Source organism: Bos javanicus, chromosome 22 (genome assembly GCF_032452875.1).
Source record: "Bos javanicus breed banteng chromosome 22, ARS-OSU_banteng_1.0, whole genome shotgun sequence".
NCBI classification, from domain to species: domain Eukaryota; kingdom Metazoa; phylum Chordata; class Mammalia; order Artiodactyla; family Bovidae; genus Bos; species Bos javanicus.
In genome coordinates, this window is record NC_083889.1 from 22,606,409 (window position 1) to 22,616,850 (window position 10,442).

At 39.7% G+C, this 10,442-nt stretch overlaps 1 long non-coding RNA gene across 2 annotated transcripts in view; it reads left to right on the plus strand.

Annotated features, from left to right (window-relative positions):
- Positions 1-7,984, plus strand: part of LOC133235194 (uncharacterized) — a 569,966-nt gene extending 561,982 nt beyond the window's left edge. For both annotated transcript variants that reach the window (XR_009732469.1, XR_009732470.1), the window contains 2 exons: positions 2,206-2,320; positions 4,198-7,984. This is a non-coding gene — a long non-coding RNA (uncharacterized LOC133235194). The remainder of the gene's footprint in view (positions 1-2,205; positions 2,321-4,197) is intronic.
- Positions 7,985-10,442: the final 2,458 nt, after the last annotated feature.

Consider the following 10,442-nt stretch of genomic DNA (forward strand, 5'->3'; position numbering starts at 1 on the left):
ATCAGTAGGATGGCCATGTGCTGTAACTCTCAAAAAACCAACTCCATTAACTATTGTTAAGTCTTAATAATTCCTTGTGTTTGTGTAGTACTTTACAGTTCACAAAATGCTTTTATATTCAGTCTCTCTCATGTCAATCTTGCAAGAAGATAAAACAGGTTTCACCAGTTGGTATAGGTTGAATTATGTCTCTCCTGTTCCCTCCCCAGCCTCACCAATTCACAAATCGAAGCCCTAAACCACAGGATCTCAGCAAGTGATCTTATTCAAAAATAGATTCACTGCAGATGTCGTTAGTTAAGATGAGGTCACATTGGAGTAGGATGGGTCACTACTGCAATGTGACTGGTGTCCTATACAAGGGGAAATTTTTAACACAAACACATATAGAGGGAAGAGACATAGGAAGAAGATAGTCATCTATAAACTAAGGAACACTGTAAGGCACCCAAGTTCTGGCACTTTGTTAAAAGCCGTAGCAAATTAATACATCAATGAGGTTTAGGAAGTGTCTTCATATCAAGAAGCCACTGTGGAGATCCTAGAAGAATGGATTCAGGACTAAACCCTGGATTTTCTGATTCCTAGTGCAGTGACGTGAAAATTTCAGATTCGACTGATTATTGGTGCCAGGGCTGGGTAAGAGCATATAAGCCATTATCTGCAGCTGAGGAGTCTAGAGCAGAAGCTGAGTAGAATCTCATCCTCTTTTCCAGTTGGGATGAGGGAGGTGAAGAAACCTGAATAGGTATTCTAGGCTCAGACAGTAGAGAAGGCTGAATTACAGCAAGCTTTGGGGTGTGGAGTTTGCAGACATGTGCTAAGACTAACACAGAGCAGTTGGTTCCAGGGTCGGAAAGCTGTGGTTAACAGCTGAAGAAGTCAAGAACTGGTGAGTTGAAGTCAAACTCACCATTCCAACTGCTCAAGAATTGATTGAGAATAGGGCAGGAGAGTTGTGTCATCAAGATGTAGGCATCTCTGTAGACTGGGACAGCTCAAGTGATTCTCCTTGGGGACTGTTCCTTAGGACTAGAGGAAGCTAGGGTTCCAACAAGGATTACACGACTCTTTCCCACTTAGTTTTTGTTTTTGAGTGGAGTGGAGAAATGTTAGGGAAATAGTGAGTTTCAAGGAGGGAGGTATGCCAGCTGACATCCTTTGCTAGGGCTCCGATTGAAGCCATGTATGTGTTCACAGTTGAAGATGACTGCATGGTTCACAGCTACCTTGTAAGGAAGAAGTGCAGATACTGTCCAATGATGCTCCCTGAAAGTCAGTTGTATAATGAGGACAAAATGCCCAGTGTGTTGGGAAGCATGTGATTGTAGGGAAGAGACACTCAAGCTACCTTAAGGATCCAAGGATTCATCATATTGATTCATGGATGAATAGGGGAGACAAGAACATTGGCCATGCACTTGACCCTCTCAGAGATTTTGATATGGTGTGAATACTGGAGGGATCTAGCACCTCTCTGACATCACACTGTCCATCAGCAGAGTGGATTCCTTGATTCCTACTCCTATCCTCTGCTCCTTCTTCTCTCTGATTCTATAACTCTTACCCCTTGGCAACCATAAGTTCATTTTCCAAGTCCCTGAGTCTGTTTTGTAAATAAATTCCTTTATATCATTTCTTTTTAAATTCTGCACATAAAGGCTCTTATGATGTTTCTGCCTCTCTGTCTGACGTACTTCACTCAGTATGACAATCTCTGTCTATCCATGTTGCTGCACATGGCATTATTTCATTCTTTCTAATGACTGAGTAATAGGCCAGTATATATATGTACCACGTATTCTTTATTAATTCCTCTGTTGACGTTAAAGCTGTTTTGATAAGGCTGGAGAATGTCTAATTTCCAAAGACAACCCAAGAAGGAGGGGTTATAGAATCATGTACTTTATTCCTCACAATGACTGTATGAGAGAGATACCTTTTATCCTCATATAAAAATAGAAGACTGTGCACAGCAAAGTGTAGTTAACCTCCCGAAGGCCACACAGCTAACTAGTGACAGAGGTGGAGTTGAAGCAATTCTATTTGATGACAAAACTTGTACTTTTAACCATTAGGCTATACCCTTAGAAACATTTGCTTTTCAGTATGTACCCAATGAAATAAGATAAAATAAATCTTTAATATCTCCAGTTAAATTTCCGCTTGGTTTGAATAATCCAACTTGCCTTTTGTGCTTCTAAGTGGTTAGTGTGGTTTGTAGCAATATGGCCAGCAGAGTGAACCGGCAGACAGTCATCATGAAGAAGGCCAGAGCTCACGAGGAAGGCCACAGCATTCATCTGCTGCCTCCTCCATGGTGGGTATAACAGCAACAACAAAATAATAGCATCTCAACAGAGCTGCTTTCAGACAGGCTTATGATTTTGGCTTAGACTTGACTTTGTAATATTTCATGACTGAGAGAGAGAGAGGCAGAAAATGATGCTGTTTTTGAGATAATACAGTAACCCAGAATGCGTAAGTGATTTGCAGGAAAGCTATCAACAAAAAGTAGGAAACGGATTTTGTTTCCTACTTAAGCAAATATTTTAAATTTGGGCAGGGGAGCCTATTGCTCATGTGGACTTGTTAGCTAATTTTAAGCTTCCTGACAGATTTACATTCCTCGGGTCGATGGTAGGGATGGATTGAGTGTCACATTCCATTTGCAGAGGAGACCATGTATTGGGCTCAAAAACTCACAAAAATAGCTTTTAATTTGCTTCCCCTGTAAGCGGATTATATAGAATTTGATTTTCACGTCCTGAGGATCTTACCTATATCCCAGCCACTGTTACAAGTAAGAGCTGTCAGAGGAAGGGAGCTGCTTGTGTTCTGCAAAGCCAAATAACCGTGTTTCCTTTCCATTTAACAGCAGCACAAGGCAGGAGCACTTTCTCTAGATATGTCCTGTGTGCTTAGTCGCTCAATCATGTCCACATCTTTGCGACCCTATACTTTGCTTTGAATCCTGAAAAACCTGGAGACATTACCCACCTACCTGACTTTGAAAATAGAGGATTCCTGTGGAGTGTTTATTTCTATCATAATCACAAGATGAACTGATACTGTCTGAGCTGAGCTAGAAGAAACAAATAGAACCATTTCCAAATGCTTTTGCAATGAATACAGCTACACTGTCTTAAAAAGGCAAAACTAGTCAAATTATGTATGATTTCTCTAAAAAATAAGCCATCTTATAGGCAATGCAGTCTGGAAATGCAAGCTGTAGAAAGCAGTGTGTATGTGTGTGCCTGTGTGTGTATGCGGCTGTTGTTTAGGTGTCTGCCATTAAAGGCTGCAATTATCTGACAATGCTTGCTTAAACTCTTCTGAGGATTTTTACTATGGTGTATAACAAATGATGGAGGAGGAGGATAAATCTAGCCAACCATTGTGCAGTCTGAACCCTGCCCAGGGTTCTTATGATGAAAAACATTAATTTCCCTTAGTTCCTAGAAGGGTTTTGGAACATAGGTATTTATTCCCAGCTCTTTGGGAATGCATTTTTCTTTATTTATTGTATTCATAAAGCCACTTGGTCCCATTTAACATCAGGATACACTAATATCATTTAAAAATATTCAGAATTAATAACCATTTAAAAATCCTGTAAAACCTAAGTTTTGCATTGTCTTTGTATCCTTCAAAAGGAAACATAGTCAGGAAGGCAGGATAGAAAGTAAGAAGAGAAAATGAAAAGCAGATCAAACTTAACTGGCCAGTGCAGTAGCTTGAATGCCAGTTTTTTCTTCTCTTACTTCATAAATGACCAGCGTTGCAAGGTAATGTCTTTGAAAGACAGTAGGTGGTCATGAAATATTTGACTTTTTTGGAAAATGTTGGAAGAAGAAACCTACAAGTTTAGCAATAATGACCGTAGCATTAACTAGTATTTATGTGTAGTACTTTAGCGATTTCAAGGCAAGTATCATACAGTTACACTCTAGTGGCTCTTGAGATTTCTCAATAAGATGTGACCAGAGATTGCGATGGGATGAAGAGACAGGGAGAGGAGCAGAGTGGTCCTCCACTTATATTAACTGCTTGTTCATTCCTTGATTTCAATCATGGTTCTTTTACTATTGGTTGTTAACTTTTAAAGTGAAGAATCAGGGAAATGAATAAAAGCTATGAGCCCTTTCCTTAGAAAAGTAAATACACAGATAACCAAAGATCTCTCTTTATTTTCAGGTTAATCAATGCCATGGACCGCAAGTCGTGGACCTGCCTTAGAGAATTTGGTCTGTTGGAACAAGCTGGACGATGCAGAGCAGACAGTGAGGGGGTTGTGGGCAGAGCTCTTGCATTCATGTTTCCCACTGTGTGCCTGATGGGCAGCACTTTGGCAGGCATGTAGTAGATGTTTAATGAACACATATTTAATGAGTGTGCCAAATTAGACTTTGAATTTCTGTGATGTACCTTTCAACCAAGCATCTCAAAATGTTAATGTGGTCATCTCTTTATTATTTAAGTTTAGTTTTAACTAGGAAAATATCAGTAGGAAATATTCATTTGGGGTCAGTCTTTTTTTTTTTTTTTCCCTCCTGTGCTCTCTTATTTCTAACTAAATGAATACTTAGGGAAAACAACTGGTTCTAATATCTGTAAGTAGCTTTGTGAAATTGAGCAAATCTTGTCTTTGCGAAAATGGAGCTTCTCACTTAATACCTTCTCTCCCATTCTCCCTGGGATAGTGGGGAAAGAAAGTGATACAGTATATGTAGGAGTTTTCTTTAAATCGGAGAAGGCAATAGCATAGGACCAAGTTTTTTTCCAAAGCATTTAACTTGTGGTTGATGTGATTCCAGGGATAAGGGTCCACTCTGTTGATCATAGTGAGAGAGATGCTATGAAGGTACTTAGTGACAAAGGTTTGGCCTGCTTCATAGGTGCTGTTTTAGGGCAACACTTTATAATGAGACTTTCTCAGGCAGAAAAGCAAATATAATACATTGGAATGGCTACTTTCCTGCCTGATATTGAACACCCCCCCTACACACACATTTCCTTCTCTTCATGTACCTTTATCCCCCACTATGTCATCATCATTATTCCAAACTGAGGAGTCCAGATTTCCTCATCAGGAGAATGGTGTTCAGCCCTGTCTTGCCCAGGACACTCTGTAGTTTTGCATCACCTGTAGTTTGAAGATTTAGAAATTTAAGCTTCTCTCTGCCTTCAGGGATGCTGCTTAAATAATTACAAATGTACAACTGTTGTTTTTAAAAGAGTAATGTGTTCCAATAAATCACCACACCTTTGTTTCTTCCTTGTTCTGTTATGTGATTAAAGACGTTTGTCCCATTGTAAGACAGACTAAGGTTTAAATATACCAGCTGTATGTTCATAAGTTTTTGCTCTCCTGATTCTCAGTGTTCTTATTTGTGAGACAGGGTAAATAGTATACTCATAGGGTTATCGTAAAGCTTAGGTAAGAAAATGTATCTACAGCACTTAGTGTTGTGACTGAACATAAGAAAGAGCTCTTGTTATTGATTCTGGTGATGTTTGTTTGTTAAAGAAACTGTCCTGAGAGAGCTAGTCTGGCCCTGGGTTGAGAGCGAGCCCTCCGGTCTAATGCAAGTGAGTTTCCTCCTGGGGACTCCTTCTGGGGCTGCAAGTAAGAGGGAGGGAGGCTCAGCTGTCTGCCAGTGCTCACAGTCTAATACTCAGGATGCTTCAGGGCTTTCTTTCTTCCTGGGTCAGGATGGCAGAACCCTCATCAAGGACCAAATCTCTCAGTATCCAGGGATCTAATGAAATAAGTCATTGGTTAAACAGAATTTACAAAGAGCTCCAGAGCTCTCTGCCTAACCTCTGATAAAAGATCCCAGGAAGGCAGCTCTCCATGGCCTCTGTCAGGTTCATGCAATTCTGTTGGCCTCAGAGACTCTCTTTGCTGGCAGTCTAGTGCTTCTCTATTAGACAGATTGCTGTATCAGAAATTCTTAACCAATCTCCTTCTACCCATTTGATCTACCAGAGCTTTCTATTCCTACTGAAAAACGTTGCCTAAGGCCTGAAGAATGCAGATTGCTCCCTTCTAGTGGGCTGCTCTCTGCTTCATCCTGGTTCTTCTGTTCCCAGCAGTGCAGTTGTCTACTTGCCAAGAGTCAGCTGTGTTGCTGCCCATATCTATTTATGCCAGTTCTGTTTGTTATGTAATTACATATTTCAATTAAATGTTTCACAACTGATTTAATATAAGTTCAGAAAGAGAGTTGTTGACTCAGTGAATATTTTGGAAACAGTAAGGTTGAGTTGCTAAAAGTGCTGTGGAATTAGATGTGGGTGAGACAACTCGAAAAACCTTGGGGGTGGAGGGAATCATGAAATCTAGAAGAGCCTGCGCTGAGATTGTTTCACAAAGGTCTTTACTTTCTCACTCTGCTTTATAGAAAGTAAGCCTGGAAATCCTAATAGATGATGCACTGTTTGAGTTGTTTATGCAAGAGAGGTGGCATGAACTCTGATCCCTGTACTGTTTTAAAAGTCAACCACAGCAACAAAACTTGCCCTACATCCAGAGCTTAGAAGTGAATCTGATTTGTTCCTTTAAATTGCAATATAAATGTAAGGTATATGTGCATCATTTTTAAGGATTTCACAGTTTAACCTGTATTTTTTTATTAATTGACTCACCACATGTCTGTTCACAATGGATGACAGTACAGGGATTCTGCTGTCTAAGCGGCCTACCATGATCCATGATGCACCTACTATCCACAGCACAGACTCTTTGGGAACAGCCAGTGGTGGCGGTGGGTTGAGCAGGTGTTTTTGAGCTCACTCTCTGAAGTAGGCACCTACAGCTGATGGTGTATTCCATGGCCAAATAAAATATGTGCGACTGCCTACCCATACTAACCAATGTTTGATAGATAATTTTTCATACACTGCTTTATTCAATCTCCAAGTAACCCTTGGGAGGCAGGAATTATCGTTGTTTTATAGATGGGGCTGCTGAGGTTCAGAAGAGTTAGATGATGGGCTAAAGACATACACCAAGTACAGACATGCCTAAGACCAGTCCCAGGCTCTACAGCCTGTAATTGATCCGTCAAGACTGGTTTGCCTGTTGATTTGAATGGCAGGGCTTCCCAGGTTGTGTGGTGGTAAAGCACCCTCCTGACAATGCAAGAGATGCAAGAGACATAGGTTTGATTCTTGGGTCAAGAAGATCCCCTGGAGTAGGAAACGGTAACCCACTCCAGTATTCTTGCCTGGAAAATGCCAGAGGAGTCTGGCAGTCCATGGCGTCTTTAAAAAGAGTTGGACATGACTGAGCACATGCACGCACATTAACTGATCTGCTAAGTACTGAAATCTGGATCCTGATGCTGTTAGTTTTGAGCTTTAACCAGCTCAACCTAAAATATGGTTCTCACATTCTTCAGCATCTGGTCAGTTGGACTAGTTTTAGGCAAGGAACTTGGGGCCAACCACGCTCTGAGCTTCTAAGTCAGGGCTTTGTGGAAGTAACAAATCTCTGATGAGCCCCTGATAGCCTTCTACTCTCATGCAGGCTGTGCTACAAGCGGTCTGTGAGTGAGAGGACACTCTAAAACATTCCAAGTGAGCCATCAGGACGAGAAGGGACAGCTTTTGGCAACACAAGTCATCTGTATTGTTGCAACACCTGCTCCCTTTAGTGCAAAATAAGGGTCTATCAGAATTTCCATTATTTCCCCTATTCAGTGGGAGAGTCATTTGGCTAACTCTTTTCCCTCTGGTCTATAATTTGGGACATGGTATGTCAGCTCAGCTAGCACTGCTTTATCATTAAAATCTTTGTTGACCATTTTGAGTTAGTATGGACCCAAAGGCACATGTATGCTTTTTGTTCTCCAGATTATTTATGAAAAAGCACAGGAGAGAGAGCCTGGCTTTTGATAAAAGTCAGGGAAAAAACAAAACACCTTGGCGGTTTAAATCAGTGTTTTGTAAAATTTTCTCTGTAATCCATCATTATTGGAATTACCAGAGAAATTTATTCATTACATGTTTCTGAACTTTGCCCCAGATCTACTCAATCTGATGCTATAGAAATTTAACCTGAAATCATAATTCTGAGAGCCACTGATTTAAATGAATTACATGAGGCAGTGAGCATCTGTGTAAATTTCTTAAGCTGCTATAACAGAGTACCTCAAACTAGGTGGTGTTACCAATAAAAATTTATTTTTGCAGTATTCTGGGGGCCAGGAGATTGTGTCAGCAGGGCTATGCTCTCTCTGCAGGCTCCAGGGGAGACTGTTTCATGCCTTTATCTTAGTTTCTGGTGTTGTAGGTAACCCTTGAAGTTCTTGGACACGTAGATGAATCACTCTAATCTGTTTCCATCTTGCATGGTGTTCTTTCTGTATCTCCTCTGTTTGTAAGAATGCCAGTCATCTTGCATCAGAGCCCCCTTCCCTCCATCAGGTGTGACCCCGTCTTAATTTGGTTACATCTATAAAGACCCTATTTCCAAATAAGGTCACCCTCACAATTACTGGGGGTTTGGACTAAATGTATCTTTTTAGGATAAATAATTCAATCCACAACAACTTCCTACATGTTTGCTGACAGGACCTTTTCTTAGTGGAAACAAGGCATATTTTACATCCTAATGTGAAAATGTGTAGTAGGATTTATGATTATGAGAAATAAGCATTCAACTCAAATTTTTTATTTCACGATAACCATTTGAAATTCCAAAATCATACTTAATGTAACCATACATTAACCATACTTAATGTAACCATACTTATAGTCATCAAATCTCCTTCCTGTAGAGAACTCTTGACTTTAATTTTCTTTTAAATAATAATTTTTGTGCTAGCAATATAGTAGTGATTTTCTCTTATTTTGTAACCATTGTAAAGAAAGACATTCTTTTATTGTTAGTTTCATCCACTTTTTCATCCAAAAGTATGTTTAATACTATCTCCTATATTCCAGGTATTTTAGTCCTTGAACATACAAAAACAAATGATACTTAAGATTTTATAACATTAAAATATTATTTTTTCTTGTTAGAAATTTTATTTTTTTCCATTGCCAGTATGCATTTATTAATGTCATATTTTATATTCATATTTTTTCCTAGCTTTATTAGTTTTTTTAAGTTGAATGTATACAAAGTATTGATTTGGTACACTTATGTATTGCAAAATGATCACCACCATAGGCTTTAGCTGACACCTTCATCATGTCATATAACTTCCATTTCTTTTTGTGTTGAGAATGTTGAAGATCTACCCTATTAGTAATTTCAAGTGTATAAAACAGTATTATTAGCTATAGTCAACATGCTGTACATCCAATTCTCAGAACTTATTCATCTTACAACTGAGAGTTTGCAACCTTTGACCAACATCTCATTATTTCTTCCACTCCACAGTCACTTTGGTAACTAGCACTCTACACTCTGTTTCTGTGTTTGCTTAAGCCTTTATTATTGAGGGCTTTGCATTCTGTTGATAGACTCTGATAAGTGAATTAGATATTACACTGTTGTTGTTCAGTCGCCAAGTCATGTCTGACTCTTCGTGACTCCATGAACTGCAGCATGCCAGGCTTCCCTGTCCCTCACCATCTCCCAAGGTTTGCCCAAGTTCATGTCCATTGAATTGGTGATGTCATCCAACCATCTCATCCTCTGTCACCCTCTTCTCCTTCTGCCCTCAATCCTTCCCAGCATCAGGGTCTTTTCCAATGAGTCATCTGTTGGCATCAGGTGGCCAAAGTATTGGAGCTTCACCTTCAGCATCAATCCTTCCAAAGCTTGATTTCCTTTAATATTATTGGTTTGATCTCCTTGCTGTCCAAAGGACTCTCAAGAGTTTTCCCCAGCACTACAATTTGAAAGCATCAATTCTTCAGCACTCTGCCTTCTTTATGGTCCAGCTCTCACATCCATACATGACTATTGGAAAGACCATAGCCTTGACTATATGGACCTTTGTCAGCAAAGGGATGTCTTTACTTTTTAACACACTGTCTAAGTTTGTCATAGCTTTCCTGCCAAGAAGCAATTGTCTTCTAATTTCATGGCTACAGTCACCATGCTCAGTGATTTTAGAGTCCAAGAAAAGACAATCTGTCACTTCTTTCACTTTTTCCCCTTCTATTTGCCATGAAATGATGGGACCAGATGCCATGATCTTATTATTATTATTTTTTTAATATTGAATTTTCAGCCAGCTTTTTCACTCTCTTCCCCACCTTCATCAAGAGGCTATTTATTTCCTCTTTGCTTTCTGCCATTAGAGTGGTATCATCCACATATCTGAAGTTGTTGATATTTCTCCCGGCAATAGATTCCAGTTTGTAACTCATCCAGCCTGGCATTTTGTATGAGGTGCTCTGTGTATAAGTCAAATAAATAGGATGACACTACTGTGGTCAAAGTAAAGAAAATATGGGGCATGTGGCAGGTAGGAGAGGTA